The sequence below is a fragment of the Daucus carota genome, chromosome 4 (genome assembly GCF_001625215.2).
Source record: "Daucus carota subsp. sativus chromosome 4, DH1 v3.0, whole genome shotgun sequence".
NCBI classification, from domain to species: domain Eukaryota; kingdom Viridiplantae; phylum Streptophyta; class Magnoliopsida; order Apiales; family Apiaceae; genus Daucus; species Daucus carota.
In genome coordinates this window covers 23384151-23405467 of record NC_030384.2, presented here as the reverse complement: position 1 = coordinate 23405467, position 21317 = coordinate 23384151, and positions in this window count along the sequence as shown.

The window sequence follows — 21317 nt, the reverse complement described above, 5'->3', positions numbered from 1 at the left end:
AAATGTGCACAAAACACGGAGCACAGATAACTACACAATCAATTAATACGCATGCTGACCCGTGTTGACTGCCAACAACCACACAGACGAACAGTCACATGCAAAACAGCTAGCTACTATAAGGTAAAAATAAAGTAGTAAGCCACATACCAGAACCAGCTTGCTGATTTAGACTGAACACATACCCAATTCCCTGCGAATGATAATAAATCTGTCTTCAGGCAGAGGCTTGGTAAAAATGTCAGCGAGCTGATATTCTGTAGGAACATAGACTAGACTGATCTTCCCTTTGGCCACATTATCCCGCAAGAAATGATGTCGAACGTCAATATGCTTTGTGCAAGAGTGAAGAACCAGATTTTCTGAGATATTTATTGTGCTAGTGTTGTCACAATAAATTGGAACTTTGTCACATTTGATTCCAAAATCCTTGAGAGTTTGCATCATCCAAAGTATTTAAGAACAACAGCTCCCCGCAGCTAGATATTCACCTTCAGTTGTAGAGAGAGCTACGGATGTTTGCTTCTTGTTTTGCCAACACACCAAGCTAGAACCAAGAAAATTACAAACACCACTAGTGCTTTTCCTATCCGTTTGAGAACCGGCATAGTCTGCATCACTATACCCCACAAGATCAAAAGTATTTGAAATAGGATAGAAAAGTCCAAGATTAATAGTACCACTTAAGTATCGAAAGATCCTCTTAATAGCATTCAAGTGGGACTCCTTTGGATTAGCTTGAAACCGTGCACAAACACATACACTATACATGATATCAGGTCTAGAGGCTGTTAGATATAATAGAGATCCAATCATACTTCGATATCGTGTTATATCAACACTTTTACCTGATTCATCTGAAAACAGCTTGCTGGTTTGAGACATTGGAGTGGGTTTTGACTTGACATTTTCAAATCCAAATCTCTTCAGCAACTCTTTCACATATTTTCCTTGGTTCACATAGATACCATCAGAAGTTTGCTTTATTTGAAGACCCAAGAAATAGTTGAGCTCACCCATCATGCTCATGTCAAATTCACTATGCGTACACTTTGAAAACCACTCACAAAGTTCATTATTAGTAGACCCAAAGATAATATTATCAACATAAACTTGGACTACTAAGATTTCACCATTAAGAGATTTTGTAAATAGAGTAGGATCAATCTTGCCTCGTACAAAATCATTCTTAATTAAGAACTTACTGAGCCTCTTGTACCATGATCTAGGAGCTTGTTTCAATCCATAAAGAGCTTTCTTCAACTTGTAGACGTAGTCTGGATATTGTTCATGTTCAAAACCAGGCGGCTGTTTTACATAAACTTCCTCTTCCAGCAGGCCGTTTAGGAAAGCACTCTTCACATCCATCTGAAACAGCTTGATCTTTTTGTAGCATGCATAAGCCAAGAGCATTCTGATTGATTCCAAGTGAGCAACCGGAGCATATGTTCGATCAAAATCGATTCCTTCTTGCTGGTTGTATCCTTGAGCCACAAGCCTTGCTTTGTTGCGAGTGATAGTACCATCTTCATCAAGCTTGTTTTTGAATACCCATCTAGTGCCAACAACTGATGCATTCTCTGGACGCTTAACCAATTCCCAAACATCACATCTTTCGAATTGGTTGAGTTCTTCTTGCATCGCCATGATCCAATTTTCATCTTTGAGAGCTTCTTGAACAGATTTTGGTTCTTCTTGAGCTAGAAAAGCAGCATAGGCACAAAAGTTTGCTTTTCCTTTTCTTGTCTTGATTCCTTCTGATATGTCACCAATCACCAACTCAGGAGGATGATTCTTCACTGTCCTTGTAGCTTTGGGCAGAGTTTTTTAAGATATTTCTTCATGAGATGTTCGAACCCGCTTTGTAGGAGGTACATCATCATCATAAGATCCATCAAGCTTCATTTGAGATGGAATGTTGGAGAGTTTCCTGACTGCAGAGGAGAGTCCAGCTTGCTGAGATTCTGTTCCACCTTGCTGAGATGAAGATCCAGCTTGTTGAGATGTCATTCCAGTAGGCTGAGATGATGTTCCAGCTTGCTGTGATGGAGTGACAGTCTGTGAAGATGGAGTTTCAGCTTGCTTAGATTCTGGAGTAGCAGCTTCCTCTGACTTCTTCTCATCAGATTGAGGTGAAGCATTTGGATCAATACCTGCATCATCATCCTCATCTCTTGGCAGATCATTGTTAGGTTCTTTGAAGACAATATCAATAGATTCTTCAACAGTATGTTTATCTAAATTATAATATCTATATGCACGACTAGTTGAAGAATAACCAAGAAAGATAGCTTCAAAAGATTTAGCATCAAATTTACCAACTCTATCAATCTTTTTAAGAACAAAGCATTTAGAACCAAAAACTTTAAAGTACCCGATATTAGGAGTCTTATTTCTCAGCAACTCATATGGAGTCTTGTTCAAGATAGGCCTGATGATCACCCTGTTCAGAACATAGCAGGCTGTATTGACTGCTTCTGCCCAGAAACTTCTTGGCAGCTTGCTTTCTTGCAATAACGTTCTTGCTGTTTCCTGAAGTGACCTGTTTTTGCGCTCTACGACTCCATTTTGTTGAGGTGTCCTTGGAGCTGAGAATTGGTGAGTGATTCCTCTTTCTTCACAGTAGGTAATAAAGTCCTTTTGGAATTCACCTCCATGATCACTCCTTATACCTATAAGCTTGGTTTTCAACTTATTCTCAAGAAGTTTGATTAGAATTTCAAATTCTTCAAATGCACAATCTTTAGTATGAAGAAATAAAGTCCATGAATATCGAGAATAATCATCAACAACAACCAAACAATATTGCTTACCTCCAATGCTTTTATAAGCCTCAGGACCAAACAAGTCTAAGTGTAAGAGTTCTAGAGGTTGAGAAGTTGATACCATATTCTTAGCCTTATGAGTGCTTCGGATTTGCTTGCCTAGCTGACATGCTGAACACACCTCGGTCTTGGCATACTTTAATTTGGGCAAACCCCTCACTAGCTCCTTGCTTGACAACTTCTTAAGCAAGTCCATATGAGCATGACCCAATCTTCTATGCCAAATGGTTGGATCAGCATCCACAGCAGCTAAACAGCAGGTTGTTTTCTGCAACTCAAAATCTAAGATATATATATTTCCTTTCCTTCTAGCAACTAGAGGAATCTGGTTAGTACCAACAGTAATAACACAGTTATCCTTAGAGAATTCAACTTTATGACCATCATCATGCAATTGACTTACACTAAGCAGATTATATTTTAAGCCTTTAACAAATCTAACATTAGAAATAGAAGCAGTGTCATTACCAACTTTACCTTTACCTAGAATAGGGAGAGTCTTACTATCACCAATAGTTACTCCTCCTCCTCTTTTCAACTTAAGACTTTTAAACTGAGTTTTGTCTCCACACATATGCCTTGTACAGCCACTATCAATGATCCATTGTGTAGACTTGATCTTAGCAGCAAGACACATCTGCAAAACAAAGAAAACAAAACTCAACACTTTGGTACCCAAGTTGGTTTGGGTCCACTTTGGTTAGAAGCACGAACAAATATAGCATTTAAATCAGTTTTCTTGGTCCACTTTTGGACCACAGTAGGATATTTATGCTGCTTAGTTCTGTACCTTCCGTTTGGACCATTCTGGTAAGCTGTCTTCTTGTTCCAGTAGGCTGTTTTGTCTTCTGATCTGTTCTGGAAGTACTGTCTTTGAGGATGTTGCTGGGTTCTGTAGCCTCTGTTGTAGCTTCTGTTGTAGCTTCTGTTGTAGCTTCTGTTGTAGCTTCTGTTGTAGCTTCTGTTTGGACCATTGAAATTCTGGTAAGCTACTTTCCTGTTCCAGTAGGCTGTTTTGTCTTCTGGTCTGTTATAGAAATATTGTCTTTGAGGCCTGACTCTGCAATACTGAGCTAGATGTCCTTGTCCTCCACAGTTTGCACATTTCTTCCAGGGCATAGCATATTTGTATGGTTTGCCACGCCTTCCTTCATACTTGAGAGCATTTCCTTTCTTGTTGAAGTTGTGACCAACACCTTCTTTATCTAGTGGAACCTTGATGCTCTTCATCATGTATTTCAGACCTTCTTCTCCTTGAACAAAAGTTCCCATTCCTTTTCTGAGCTTCAATACTTCTGTTTCGAGAATTTTGATCTTTTCAGCTTGCTGATTTGTTGTAGCAGTGGGCTGTGAAGTACTTGCAGCAGGCTGAGATGTACTGGGAGCAGACTGAGATGTATGCAGCTTTGTGGATTCTTTTAATTTGAATGTCTCTAGGCATGCATCTCTGGCTTCTACTTCTTGTTTCAGCTGGGAGATCTCTTCCTTTTGAACTTCATTTCGTCTCATCAAAACTTTATGAAACCCTTCAGCTTGATCTAGCTTTTCTTGAAGTTCCTTCATTCTGGCTTGGGTAGGCTCTTTGGAGTCAAAGAACTTATCTATCTTCTGCATAAGCTCCTGAACCATGTTCTTAAGATAGTTGTTCTTTTCAATCAGCTTGTTGTTTTCTGCCTTGAGAGAATTATATTCCTCATTTGGAATATGATCTTGCTCCTGCATGGTTAGTTGTTCTAGCACAAGATTATCATTGGAAATATCAAATTTGAACGAACTAACCTCACTGTTGTCATCCTCGGAGTCGGTTTCGACAAGACCATCATCGGTGAGTCCTCGAACATTGTCATCCTCCATGCCAACAAGTGCAAGATTGATCAATTCCTCACCAGATTCATCACTGGATGCAGATTCTTCTTCATCATCACTCCAAGTCAGAAGTGCTTTAGATTTCTTCTTCTTGTCTTTAGAAACAGCAGGCTGTTTTGACTTCAGCTTGTAGCAGTCCTTCTTAAAGTGACCAGGCTTTCCACATTCAAAGCAGTTCTGATCCTTTGGTTCCTTGGAGGGCCTTCTGCTACTTGAGTACTTAGCCTTATCCTTGCCTTTATCCCTTTTCAGCTGACTATGCTTGTTAATCATCCTTTGAATCTTCTTGGAAATGAGTGCAAGATCTTCGTCTGATTCCTCATCTGATTCTGGCTTGCTCTTTTCAACAGTAAGAGCCAAGTTCTTCATTTTCTCAACTGGAGCATCATGCTTCTTGGAATGCATCTTTCTCTCAAATTGTTCCAATTCAGCAAAAAGAGCTAGATGATCCATTGTATCAATATTGTGAGCAGCTTCCAAGGCAGTTACTTTAGATTGAAAGTCGAATGGAACAGAAGCAAGAATGTTCATGTTGAGTTCTGATTGAGGAATTATCTTTCCAAGTCTCCCTAGGTTATTAACAATGAGTTGAAACCTAGCTTGAGCTTCTTTGATGGTTTCTCCCTTCTGCAACCCGAAAGCACCAAGTTCCTTCATTAGTTGTCCCAATTTTACTTTCCTTAGACCCTTTGATCCTTCATGATAAGCTTCCAAAGCATCCCATATCTCCTTTGCAGATTTGAGAGATGACACCTTGTCATATTGAGCTTGATTAAGACCATTGATGAGAGTACTTCTAGCCTTTCCATTAGCAGCCATCTTTGTTAGCTCGTCGGTAGTAAGTTCATCAACATCTTTGACCTTGCCATCTTTATCTAGGAACTGATAGGGACCTCTTTCAACAACTCTTTGCATGAGAGGGTCTCTGGAGAGATGAGCTTCCATTTGTCCTTTCCACCAGTTGTAGTTGTCCGAACCAGTGAGGAGAGGAGCTCTAAAGTCTGATTTTCCCTGAAATTGGTCAGCCATAGGATCTATACTATTCCTGTTACAGAAATGTTAGTAAACCTGGCTCTGATACCACGTGTAAATACACCTAGAGGGGGGGGGGTGAATAGGTGTAAATGGCTAACAATATCAATTTTAAACTTTACCGAATATTTCAGCTTACTGTTTTCAGATCAAGTGTGATATAGCAGGCTATTATGCAAAACAGTAAAGTGCAGAAATGTAAATCAGACACAAGCAATTTTAGCCAGGTTCGACCCCTATGTCTAATGGTCTACGTCCTGGTCCCTTACCAACTTGGTAAGAGAATATATTATTACTGAAAATTCCAACAATTACAGAATAATAATATATCTCCCTTTACCCAGTCACCTAAAGCAGCTTGCTGAAACCTTGAGCAGACAGAAAACAGCTCGACACTTAGCCCCCTGTGCACCTGTTCTTGAACCTCTGAATTCCTTGAGCTTCCCTCCTTGAATTCACCTTGTTCCTCGAACCTTAGCACCTCAGACCTTGTGTAGACTAATTCTATCTAACTCCCCCTTTGTTCTATACTTAGAACCCCGCTAGCTTTAGTGACTAATCAAATACAACTTTGAATAACAAATGAGAGATTACAACTCAAACTATATTCTCTAATAAGATATGAATCAAACACACGATATAAGCTCAGAAGAGAATTTCAGAATGTTTTCAAGATTGTGAGTTATTAACTATACTTGAAAACAGCAAGCCGTATATATACTGAAAGCTATAACGGCTATATTGAAACAAACCTCCATGAACGTTGCACAAGTGAACGTTGCAGGTTGTTAGTTCAATATTATACTCCATAGAAATAGAAGACTGAGTTTTAGAAAGACGTTTGAAGCAACAGTCCCTATTAAAATGGGATAAGGAAGTGTTTGAAAAAGATAAGTTTAAAGCATAACCACTTCCTTGAATTTAGGAAACATTTTCATTTAAATAATCTGAGCTTATAATATGTATATTTAACTCATATTCAGATTAGAAAACGTACACCTTAAGTCCTATAAATTGTAGAAGTCAACAGCTGCATTCTTTGAAGTGTTCTGCTTCTGGTAGGACTCTATTATAGCTTGCTATTATAAAACAGCTCGCTATAATTCTGTTATAGTAAACTTCCTGCAACACAAGGTTAGATAGACAACATAGCAGGCTATAACAGTATAATTTAAATCATGTCAAGCTAAGATATAACAATAGCTTGCTATCTATCTGTTACTTATAAATCCTGCAGGGTTAGATTGACAATTCAATATAGCAGGCTGTAACAGAGTAAATACATTATGTTAAGCTGAAATGCAAGTAGCTTGCTAAAGTGTGTCATCATCAAAACTTGGGATTTACATATTCTTTCCGTTTTACATATATATGATTGGTTTCCTCACTTTTTCACTATTCTTTCTCTTTTACACTTATGTAAATTTTCTAACTTTCCTTTTTAACCTCTGTACCTTAACTCATGTGCAAGAATAACATCTACTTCTATGAGTTGGGCTCCTTGGAGTATAGATATATTGGAGTCTTTGGAGACCCAATCCTACACCATTAAATCATAACAAAATAAACGGCAGATTAAGAGACAAATGTGAAATTGTTTTTATAATTTAAAAAACTGCCATTGACTTTTCGTATACGTACAATACGGGATTGTATTATTTGAAGAACAAGATTTCTCTTTCTCTTTGCTTTTGGTGAGATCGATGTGCAGAACAAGTGACAGTGTTGATTTTCATAAACTGACACGAATTGAAAAACAAATGGACGTGTAAACATATGCAGAACACTTTTAACTATATATAGTGCGGAACTGAACACTTTCAACTAAAGTGCGGAACAAAAAACAATTAACAGGACTATTCTTTGTGAATAACTTATTTGCAGAACAACCGGTTAAGTCTAATCTTGACAGAAAATCAGCGAGTAACAACTTTGTAATCAATTACAAAGAGAAGAACATGGGAACAAATTAAAGATTATTCAAACGAACGCTTAATCATAACAAACAGTTACAAGTTTTTTATACGTTTAAAAGATAGTACACGTGTACGATAACAATATATACACATGTTTTCAAATAAAAAACTAAAAAATTACAGCCGTTAGATTTCATTAAAATGAAGGGACCAGATGGAGGACTCCAATACTTCAACTTAGTATGGTCTCCATATAATTTAAGCCTCTACTTCTATATATTAAAAGGCGATCAGAGGCAAAATGAGCCTGAAAAATACCTATGAAATTACAAGCATGCCCTCAATATTTCTTGAATTACGAAATTGTGATGTGCCGTAACCGTCGTTAGCTCGGTCCATATCCCTCTCAATTGATTTAGCAGCTGACTAAGATATTCTTGAAAAGATCTTTTAAACTCCCTGATAATGATAACGGAATATTGAGTAAGATTTGTCAACACTATCCCAATATTCTCCAACTAGCTCATGAAGATATGAACTTTTATTTTGATAAAAATGTAATTGATAAAATATAATTTCAATTATCGAGTTAAAAGTCGTAAAAATATGTAAAAAAGCCAAACACCATGAAAACCAATATTAAGTGCAGAGTTTCAAAAAATAAATAAATTTCTTATACTAGTTGTTTTGCAAATAAAGTGTGATATTCCTGCAACTATAAAGGTGAGATATCCATGCCCGTAGTAGCAAAAACAAATACATTTACCCCTTCAGCTTCCACGATTATAGTTAAAACATTCGGTACAAGTTTCTAGCGTTGTTGTGTTAGAGCATCTCCAACGGCGTTGCTTATAATCGTTGGCTAAATGGGACCTGTAAGACATTACGTAAAATTTGTTGAATCGATCTGTAAGACATTTTGTTTCAATGGTATTGGCTATATTTTTTTTTTTGTCACAAGATACTTTCTCGTATAAAGAATTGTTCCAGAATTGGATAGCTGCTGCCAGGAGTTCCTTTCGTTCAAGAAAGTTTACCATCTAACCCTCGAACATGCAGAGATGACCGAGTATACTTAGACAATAAAGCTTTAATGTTCGATAAGAAAACACCCATAAGAGGTCCCGCTTGCATTTTCCTTCCACTCGTGTATCTTGAAAAAATACAAAACAAAAGTAGACCTAATAAGTTCATACAAACAACAAAGTAATAAAATTTTCTAAAACGATAAAGGAAAGAGTCGGCAAACTCATAATTAAAAAAATATAAATATAATATAATTTTGAAATAATAAGAAACGTAGAAATTAAAAATTGATGTAAAAACAAATCATTAGAAATCTACACCAAAGAGATAATGAGATCTCTTTAGTTAGATATCTAATACTCCCTCCGTCCCCCTGAGTAGTATACATTGGGGGACGGGGACACGGCACGGACTTTAATGCTCCTGTAAAGTGTAGTTGTGTAATTTATTTCTAAAATTTTCTTTTTTTAATTAAAGTTTGGATGTTATATTTTTATTCAGAAAAAGAAAATCTCAAAAATAAGTTACGGAACTATATTTTATAAGAGTATTGAAATGCGTGTCGAGTAGTTGAAAAGAAACGTATACAATTAAACGGGATAGTGGGAGTAACATAATACATAATAAAATAAATCTCACCAGGAAATAATTGACAAATAATATTAATTAATATTTAAAAAATGATAAAGAAAATATAATATAAATTTGGGCAAATATTTAAGATATACCTACACAGATACAAGACAAAATCTTGGAAAACAAATAAATCAAGATTATAGCTAATAATAATTATCAGCACAATTTGAATTTGGTATACACCAATCAACCAATCAGCCCTTAAAGACACAATAATACCTCATTAAGGCACAATAAAGTCATCTTTTTTTTTTGTCAGGGATCTACATACTCGTAGATGAGTTGTATCATAGATACAATAAGCCGCATCAGGGAATACTTTGATTCAATAAAGTTTATCATCTAACCGAAAGATACGCAAAGATATCTCTGGACGTTTAGATAATAAGACTTCAAAGTCCGAAAAAAAAACCCGTAAAGTCTTTTTCCAAATTCCTGAAAATCAAAGCAAGCAAAAAGAAACATAAGAATGATAAATTAAGTAAAAAATATGTGGGGGGAAATTAAACCCAATTATGACATATAATTCCTAACAAAAAAATAATAATATAACAACTTTTTCAGACGTAAGAGTATAATTAGGAACTATAAAAATATGATACAATAATGAAAAGTTATAATGTCTAACCAAAGTAAGAACTTTGGTTAGACACACAATACCAAAGAAACATAATAAATACTAATCTTTCCTTACGAGGACAAAAGTACATAAACTAAAATGTAAATTTTTTGTTAGGAAAAGAATGAAAAGAATTAATAATTTTTTTTATAAAAAAATTTATTAAAAAATTAAATAATATTTAATCCCAATCAACATAAGTTTATTTTTTATTATCCAATTAGTCAACAAAGGTTATCATTAGCATCACAAACTATAAGAAATAACAGATTCTAATTATTAATCCAAGAACAAAATTATCCGTACTTTGTTCACAGAGTTCCCGGAAGTACACAGAGTTCCCGGACAGCATACGTCCATATAATACTTTAGGAATCTCCACAAGGTCAGAGTCCAACACAAGTGATGTGTTAGTAATTACTTCCACTTCTTTGGACTTTGGAAGTAGCTTTTCAGGTTCTCCTTCAGTAGGTAGAAGTACTGTTTTTTCCATGGTGAGACGATTATTTTGTTTTGTAAGTAATAGAAGGAGATTATTTGTGTACAATAAAATTGAAATTTTGGTTTGTATTAATATACTATCAAGATCGAAAATTACTCCTATAATTTTGTTAATGGTATGTGCACTTATTATGGCTGAATTAATAATATCATAAAACTATCCTGAAATAAGAGCCTAAACTGTATATTTTAAATTCCTGATATGGCTCCTACAGCATCCCTAAACTTTAGTAATTCCTAATTTCCTATAATTTTTCATCTATTTAATTCCTCTTATTCATTCATCTATTTAATACTGGTCCGTTTACTTGCTTATTGTAGTAAAAAGTATTATCTCCTAGTTAAGAATTTTTAAAATCTTCCTTTATGGCCAATTAACATGGTCAAAAAATATTATCTCCTAAATTTTTAAAAAATTTCCTTTATGGCAAAATAACTTAGTCTTAAGTCTTATGATTCTATTAATACACTTATAACAAATATCATAGCTATGTTTTAACCTATAATTCTGTAATAAATATCTATCAGTATACTCCTTTCCCTTCTACAAACCAGATTTCAGCTTAAAAATATTATATACCAGAAATAATATAACATATCCACAAGATATGTACCTTACTGGTTCCATCAACCAGACCCCATTAAGGTACCAAACCCCATTAAGGTACCGAAATTCCTCATACTAGGAAACAATCACTCCATTCTTTATAGGACCTCCTCCATCCATCGGAGAGTGCTGCACCACTTTGCACTGTAAAATACTGCAATACAAATTCTATCAAAAAGAGTGTGCATGATAACAATGAAGTATAATCCTAAAAATTTTGTAACCCCCGATATATGAGTTGGTCTGGCACTTGTATAAAGCTTAACTGATTAACAAGACCTATGCCTATATTTATTTCAACACAGCTCAACAAACTATGTAACAATCCTTCGAACACCACGAAAAGGAGAATACCACTAAAACAAGAGAATCTAATTGAGGATTTTTAATCCCAAAGCCTAACTCAATCCCAATACCCAACAGCTTCAGCAAGAAACAATCTATTGTCATCAATATATATATATATAAAGAGTTTTACTCCAATAGAAACCTTGTTATCCTAGAAACTAAAAACCAAACTGAAATATCACTAAATCCTAAAGCAAATACCACTAAATTTTTAAACAACCCCATCTCCATCTCCATCTTCACCAAACCCACCTCCATCTTCACCAACCCCACCTCCACTACCACCACCTCCGTCGTCGCCTCCTTCATAACCAATACCACCTCTATGCCGCCCACCCCCTCCATAACCACCACCTCCATCTCCATCTCCACCTCCATTATTTCTTTAACAACACAACCTCCACACCTCCATCTTCACCAGGCCCATCTTAATCGCCGTTTCAACCTCCTTCAGATCCTTTCATACTTCTTTCTCCACCTCGACTCAACTTCAAAGGCGGAGCCGCCACTATTCCGGCAACGCTCCAACCCTCTACTTCAAGCCGCCCAAACCTCCGCTACAATCATCTTTCCTCCATCTCCACCTTCACCTCCACAATCTCCACCACTATCACCACCATCTGAATCGAAAACATGAACAGATCTGGAGATTCTAAGCTGGTTAATATCTGGAGATTGAGTTTTCACTAATTTCTGCAGCACAGATCACTAAATCCTAAAGAGATAATCACTAAATTGTACTGAGAATATCACTAACTTGTATTGGTTTCTAGTTTTTATTTTAAAATTGGTTTCTATTTGATCATGAGCCTATATAAAGAAGAATGCGGACGTCTCTACAATCGCTCAATTCAGTCTTCTGATTTTTCTTAAATTTCAGAGAGAAAATATAGTTAAAATTCAAAAAATCAGGCTTGAGAATTCTAAAAGCAATACAATTATTTTCTTATTGAATTCTAAAGATGATGCAATTCTTTTCTTATTTAGTATTTCTTATGAAATTGTAAAAATAATACAATTCATTTCTTATTTAGTAATCCTAAAAAAAAAAATTAAGATTATAGTTATTCAAACTGATAATAATAGATAAAATACAATTTATACTTAAGATTTATAAAGTAATATGTACAATTCTTATTTTCGATACAAGTAGCGAAATTATATTTTTAATAAACATAATTTAGTGCATGAAAAACAATCTAGCATATTCAACTAATCAATATATATATATATATATATATATATATATATATATATATATATATATATATATATATATATATATATATATATATATATATATATATATATATATATATATATATAAAGGAGAATGCGGGCATCTCTAGAATCGCTCGATTCAGTCTTCTTAAATTTCAGAGAGAAAATATAGTTAAAATTCAAAAAATCAAGCTTAAGAATTCTAAAAGCAATACAATTCATTTCTTATTGAATTCTAAAGATGATGCAATTCTTTTTTTATTTAGTATTTCTTATGAAATTGTAAAAATAATTCATTTCTTTTTTTATTTAGTAATCCTAAAAAAATAAAAGATTATAGTTATTCAAACTAATAATAATAGATAAAATACAATTTATACTTAAGATTTATAAAATAATATGTATAATTCTTATTTTCGATACAAGTAGCGAAATTATATTTTTAATAAACATAATTTAGTGCATGAAAAACAATCTAGCAACTAATTAAAGTCAGTGTTTCTGCAGCTGCTGGAAAGATCCTTCCAACTCATACAAGTCTGGATGAGAACAGAGTCTCTCTTGCTAAGCTCTCGTAGCAAAGAAAACAGCTAAATTCGACGTAGACTAAGGCTCTGTTTGAAAATTAGCGGTTAGCGGATTTAATTAGATGTTTTGACTAGCTGATTAAAATAGATGTTTTGACCAGCAGATTGAATTAACGGTTTGTTATAAAACTGTTTGGTAAATACCTGTTTGATGAGTTTTTTGTGACACATATAGCTTTTTCAAAATTAGATTTTTGGATCCAAACCTCTATTTCAATCCGCTAACTATCAAACACCAATTTTAGCAGATTTCATTGGTCAAACCTCTAAATCACCTCAAATCTTTAATTTTGTCCCAAACTTCTAAACTCCAAACAGGGCCTAAATTTGACGGGAATCTGTTGAACTTAATTCACCTCAAGTTTATCCTATTAAATTTTCTGAATGCGCCAGCTTTTCGTTGAACATAAATCCTATTTTCTGGCAAGGGAAGATAATAAGATTCTTTTTCTTATTTAGGATTCATAAAAGAAGTAAGATTCTATTCATTCATCATTAAACAAATATAATTAGAAAATACAATTCTTATTTTCAAAAGTTAAAAAATTTATAGTCTTATTCTATTAATTTTTTTCAAATCATATATTAAAAAAGTAATTTTCTTAAATTTTTATGAAAATTATAAAAAAAATTCTAAAGGCGGTTTGGTGGCGCCTCTAGAAATCCTTCGTTTAATTTTTTTTTAATTTTTTGAGAGAAAATACATAAAACAGCTAAAAAATAGTGATCGTAAAAGAGATATAATTCTAATTAGTTAAGAAATAGGATTAACAAAAATATAATAGCTAAAATTTGTGAAATTTTAAGTAGTTAACAAATAGGAATCTTAAAAGAAAAGAGAGATAATTCTAAATAACTAAAAAATAAAATCTATGAAAATGGATATATTTATCCAATTACAATTATAATTTTATCATAATGTAAATGATTCCTGAGAGGATACGCTGGAGGTTATGTGGAGTCTCTAGAAACTTTCCGAGTTTTTGTTTAATTTTTCTAATTTTTCAAGAGAAAATAGGTAAGGTGGCTAAAAAATAGTAATCGTAAAGGAGATAATTCTAAGTAGTTAAGAAATACAAATTTTAACAAAAATATAATAGCTACAATCTATGAAATTCTAAGTAGTTAAGAAATAGGAATCCTGAAAGAAAAAAATGATAATTATAAGAATCTTAAAGAAAAATATATTAGTTAAAATCTATGAAATTGGATATATTTATCCAACTATAATTATAATTTTATCTTAATGTAAATGATTCTTAATTAGTATTGTGTTTAAGGGGAGGGCGGCCCAAACTAATTTTTATCTAAATAATAATAAATTTTCTATTATTATCATGTTTGACGAGAAAGCGGCTAAATTAATTTTTTATCTAAGTTATAATATATTTTTTTTTATTAAAACAGGACCACGATTCAAAATAATTTTTATTCAATTATAATCTTTAGCTTCATCATAATAATTTTTATTAGTATTGTATTTGACAGTAGGGCGACTCAGACTAATATCTATATTATAATATTTTGTTATTAGTATTATGCTTGACAAGAGAGCGATTAATATTGTATTTGACGGGAGAGCGGGTCAAACAATTTTTTTTAGTATTGTGTTTGACAGGATGACCATTTAAACAAACTTTTATACTAATTATAATATTTTTTTATTAGTAATATGTTTGATAGGAAGATGACTCAATATAATTTTTATGCTGTTATAATATTAATTCGTATCAATATTTATAACGCCGCCGTGAATAGCGGCTTTTTTCACTAGTTTTCTTATAAAACAAAATATAAGTGAAACATGAGAGGGAGTCTTTTAGACAAGTTCTCATGATCGAAAATCTCCTCATAGAAAAATTTTAAAAATTTTGTTCACACACAAGTCTGAATTTCTAACCTAAAGTATATTTTACGACTTAAGAGGCATAAATATGATTCCTCTCAGGACATTACAGATAAGCTTCATAAGAAATGTAACCAGATACACTAATACAAGAATTGATCAGGACAATCTTATGTCATATTCAACAGTGACACCCTTTCTTTCACCATCAAGCATTTCATAGCAATTTAAATTTGAAAAGCGAGAAATCGAGCGTACCTCCATCATACTACCCAGTCTCCTCATATTCAACAGTGGCACCCTTTCTTTCTTGCCCCAAGAAAAACTAGCAGAAACTTTAAATTAAAAAGACATACCATTTGACCGTCACAAGAGATGCCTAAAAAAACTCTTCGGCGCCGGAAAAACTCGCCATCGGGTTTCTGACCTCCTTTATTATATATAAAATCCTCAAATCACACCCTCTCATGATGTAGAACAAGAGGCTCAGAATTTTGAAGAGAAGCTTGACATGAAAAGGCCTGCAAAGAAGAAGGGAGGAAAACAACATGAGCATGCTAAAGGGTTGCATGATCATGCCAAAGCAGGAAAAAGCTCCAGAGGCTAGAGAGGCCAACAACATGAACATGCCGACTGGCTGCATGATCATGCCACTTATATTTAATATTTTATTTTAAGTAGAATTTGTTTTTTTATTATTATGTTTTAGGGTTTTATATCCCTATATAAACAATATTGTAAGCAAAGGCAGCTTATGATGGAATAAACAAAACCCTTGAGAGCTTTCTCATCTTTTCTGGTGGATTCCAGATTTAACTTTCAAATTCGCGTTGGCGGATTTGTGTGTGTGTTCATAAGGATTAACGTTTGTTGATCCGAGTGTTCCGTTCTGCGTCAAGTGGCATCAGAGCCAGGTTCCTTTTCTCGTTCTACGATGACCGGGAGAGGCACATCCGGAGGTTCTAACGATGGTGATCGTGTGGCTGCTAATACAAGGGCAATTGAAGAGTTGAGACAATCTATGACAAGATTGGAGACGATGTGTCAACAATTGCTTAACAATCAAGCCAACCCTAATAATAATCAGAATCTTCATCAAAGACGGAGGGGAGGAAAAGAAACCGAAATTGATGATTCTGTAGTGGGGAGTCGGAGGAGGAACAAATTGGATTTGAAAATCTGGAGAACAACCAGCCTCGTAATGACTATAAGATTCGGGCTGATATTCCATTGTTTCATGGGAGATTAGGGATTGAAGACTTTTTGGACTGGGTTTCGGAAGTTGAGCGTTTCTTTGAGTTTGCAGAGGTTACTGAACATAGACAAGTGAAACTGGTGGCTTATAAACTAAGAAGTGGCGCTGCTGTATGGTGGGAGAAGCTGCAAACAGATAGGAGGCGTAAAGGTAAAACACCGATTCAGTCCTGGAGGAGGATGAAGCAGATGTTGATGAGCAGATTTTTACCCCCAGATTATGAGCAGTTTATTTTTCAGAGTTACCAGAATTGTACACAGGGTAATCGATCTGTGACGGAGTATACAGAGGAGTGGTATAGACTATCAGTTCGTAATAATCTGAATGAGACAGACGCAGAACAAGTTTCAAGGTATGTTGGTGGATTGAAAGCTGCAATCAGAGAGAAAATAGGGTTGCAAGTGATTTGGACAGTAGAGGAGGCCCAAAACATGGCATTGAAGGCAGAGATGATGGAGAAGACAACAAGTAAATTTTCGAGCTATAAAAAGGATGTTGTTGACTTTTCGGGTAATACTTCGACCAACAGAAACAAATCTCAGGAGCTTAACCAAAATAACACTAAAACTATGCCTGCAAATAGCCAACCCCAGAAAAATTCTTCAACCACAGTTCAACAAAAGACACCTAATCCTTACATCAAGTCAGGAGGATTCAAATGTTATAGGTGTGGCCAGCCTGGTCATCGATCTAATGAGTGTTCTCAAAGAAAGCCTGTGAATCTTGTTGGTATGGATAATGAGGATAACTATGAACATGGTGATTCTGATGATGAGTCGGAGGAGTTGGAAGGAGCGGAAATAGCTGAAGAAGAAGGAGAGCGAGTTAATTGCGTAATTCAGCGTGTTATGTGTTCTGAAAAAGTAGATGATCGTTCGCAAAGGAACAATATTTTCAAAGCCTGCTGCAGTATTCAAGGCCGAGTTTGTGATCTTATTGTAGACAGTGGTAGCTGTGAAAACTTTGTGTCCAGAAAATTGGTGGAACATCTCGGGCTAAAGACTAAAAGGCACCCCAAACCTTATACTATTGGATGGATTCAGAAAGGTCCCAAGGTTGACGTGACAGAGATCTGCCGGGTACCGCTTTCGATTGGAAAATATTATCAGGAGGAGGTTTTTTGTGATGTTATTGATATGGATGCTGGTCATGTTTTGCTAGGTAGACCGTGGCAATTTGATGTCGACATTACATATAAAGGAAGGAAGAACATCTATCTCTTTGATTGGGGCGACAAGAAAATTGCAATGGTTCCAAAAGACAATGAAGTGTCTGAAATGAATAAAGGTGTAAAATCTCGTTCATTGGTTTCACTGGTGACTTCTGAAAGAGAGTTAGAGGCAGATATAAAAGAAGTTAAAGAAGTGCACTTGGTAGTGGTGAGAGCATTGGTGATGGAAGCGAAGGAAAAAGAGAAAGTGACAGCGCCTAAGATCATTCAACCGCTCTTTGAGGAGTTTCGAGAAATTTTGACTGAAGACTTACCCAATGACCTCCCTCCTTTGCGTAATATTCAACATCATATAGACCTGGTTCCTGGAGCGAGTCTACCAAACCTGCCACATTATAGGATGAGCCCAAAAGAAAATTAGATTTTACAAGAAAAGATCGAAGAGTTGCTGCAGAAGGGGTTTATTCGTGAGAGCATGAGTCCGTGTGCGGTACCTGCATTGTTAGTGCCGAAGAAAGATGGTAGTTGGAGGATGTGTGTTGACAGTCGAGCTATAAACAAAATAACTGTGAGATATAATTTTCCTATTCCACGGTTGGATGATATGTTAGACATGTTGGAGGGTTCCACATTATTTCCAAAGATAGATTTACGAAGTGGTTATCATCAGATTCGAGTGAAGCCTGGAGATGAGTGGAAAACAGCCTTTAAAATGAAAGATGGACTTTATGAGTGGATGGTGATGCCTTTCGGATTGTGTAATGCTCCAAGCACTTTCATGCGACTAATGAATCAAGTATTACGTCCTTTCATTGGTAAATTCATCGTGGTATATTTTGATGATATTTTGATCTATAGCCGATGTGAAAAAGATCATATAGAGCATCTGAGACAGGTTCTTGAGGTCCTAAATGCAAATAAGTTGTTTATTAATCTGAAAAAGTGTAGTTGGGTGACTGAAAAGTTAATGTTTTTAGGATATATTATAAGTTCCAACAGAATTTTGGTTGATGAGGAGAAAATAAGGGCAATCAAGGATTGGCCTACACCTAAAACAGTCTCAGAAGTTAGAAGTTTTCATGGTTTGGCTACATTCTATCGTCGATTCATTAGAGACTTCAGTACTATTGTTGCACCTATCCCTACATGTTTGAAGAAGGGAAAGACTCAGTGGGGAGAAGAGGCCGAATCAGCCTTTACTTTAATTAAGGAGAAATTATGCACTACTCCTGTTTTGGCGCTACCGAATTTTGACAAGTTGTTTGAGGTGGAGTGTGATGCAAGTGGAGTTGGTATTGGGGCTGTTTTGTCTCAAGAGAAGAGACCAATTGCATTTTTCAGTGAAAAACTCAGTGATGCGCGACAAAAGTGGAGTACTTATGAGAAAGAATTTTATGCTGTTTTTCGAGCTTTGAAGCATTGGGAGCATTATCTTTTTCAGAAGCAATTCTTGTTACATACTGACCATCAAGCTTTAAAGTATTTGAACAATCAGAGACACCTCAGTAATATGCATGTGAGATGGTCAAATTATATTCAGAAATTTCCCTTTGTTCTATATCATAAGCCTGGTGTGCTAAATAAGGTGGCTGATGCATTGAGTCGTAGGGCTCATTTGTTGGTTGTCATGCAACAAGAAGTGGTGGGTTTTGAATTTCTGAAAGAATTGTATGCTGATGATGTTGATTTTGCTGATCAATGGGAGCAGTGTGTGGTGAAGCGAGTTGCGGGAGAATATCATGTCACTGATGGATTCTTATTTCGAGTTAATCAATTATGCATTCCTAAAAGTTCTTTGTGAGAAAAATTAATCCGAGATTTGCATGGTGATGGACTAAGTGGGCATCTTGGGCGTGATAAGACGATAAGTGCTGTGGAAGTGAGGTTCTATTGGCCTCAACTGAAGCGTGATGTTGGAAAGTTTGTCCGTAAGTGTTATGTGTGTCAAACAGCAAAGGGGCAAGCACAAAATATTGGCCTTTACATGCCTTTACCAGTTCCAAATGCTATATGGGAGGATCCTGCTATGGACTTTATTTTGGGACTCCCACGCACTCAACGTGGAGTTGATTCTGTTTTTGTTGTTGTTGACAGGTTTTCAAAGATGGGACATTTTATTCCTTGCAGAAAGACATCTGATGCAGCACATATAGCTCAATTATTCTATAGGGAAGTGGTTCGTTTGCATGGTGTTCCAAAGTCAATCACATCTGATAGAGATTCAAAATTTCTTAGTCATTTTTGGATCACTCTTTGGAAGCGCATGGATACGAGTTTGAATTTCAGTAGTACTGTACATCCCCAAACAGACGGACAAACAGAGAATCTTAACCGAACTTTGGGAAATCTGATTCGTAGTATTTGTGGTGACAAGCCGAAGCAATGGGATATAGCGTTAGCACAGGCAGAATTCGCATACAACAATGCAGTCCATTCGGCTACAGGGCAGTCTCTTTTTTCATTGGTTTATGTGCAACCCCCAAGGCATGCATGGGATTTGGCTAAATTACCCAAGACTGGTTCGAGTATAGCAGCAGAAAATTTAGCTACACAAGTGCGTGATGTGCAGGCTGAAGTAAAAGCAAAACTCGAGGCTCAGAATGAAAAGTACAAGAAATTTGCTGATACAAAGCGACGACAAAAATTGTTTACTGAAGGAGATCAGGTGATGGTTTTTCTAAGGAAGGAGAGATTTCCAGTGGGAACATTCAACAAGCTTAAGCCGAGAAAATATGGTCCGTACAAGATACTGAAAAAAATTAATGATAATGCTTATGTAATTGATCTTCCTGGAGATATGAGTATTTCAAAAACTTTCAACGTAGCGGACCTACATGACTTTCATGATGATGTTCCTTTGTATCCAGATATTAACTCGAGGTCGAGTTTTTCACAGGTGGAAGAGACTGATGTAGAACAAGAGGCTCAGAATTTTGAAGAGAAGCTTGACATGAAAAGGCCTGCAAAGAAGAATGGAGGAAAACAACATGAGCATGCTAAAGGGTTGCATGATCATGCCAAAGCAGGAAAAAGCTCCAGAGGCTAGAGAGGCCAACAACATGAACATGCTGACTAGCTGCATGATCATGCCACTTATATTTAATATTTTATTTTAAGTAGAATTTGTTTTTTTATTATTATGTTTTAGGGTTTTATATCCCTATATAAACAATATTGTAAGCAAATAGTCGGCAGCTTATGATGGAATAAACAAAACCCTTGAGAGCTTTCTCATCTTTTCTGGTGGATTCCAGATTTAACTTTCAAATTTGCGTTGGCGGATTTGTGTGTTTGTTCATAAGGATTAACGTTTGTTGATCCGAGTGTTCCGTTCTGCGTCATCTCATCACATCAAGCAGACCGCTCGCAAATCCACCGGAGGAAAGGCACCCAGGAAGCAGCTCGCCACCAAAGCCGCCCGCAAATCAGCCCCGGCCACCGGAGGAGTCTTGTCACCCCAGGTGGACTATTGAAACCCTATAATAAAGTCATCTTAAATGACCCTCATGAATTATGAAATTCAGGTACAATAATCACCAATAAAGATTCAATCAACAATTAATCTAGTAATGAGCACACAAAAAATTAAATCAAAAACTTTTAATGAAAATTCAAAATTTAAAGATAAACAAATTAAGAGAGTCAACTTGCCATTTAAAAACTAAAATTATGATCAACAAATACTACTATACTACTATTGAAAACAAAGTATATCCAAAATTACAAAATTAAAACTAAAATCATGCAAAAAGTCAATCCGAATAAACTAACTTCAACAACGCGCATTAATTACATCACCACTACACCACCACCGCCACCATCCATCTAAGAACGACAAACAAACATCCGGGACACTGAGCA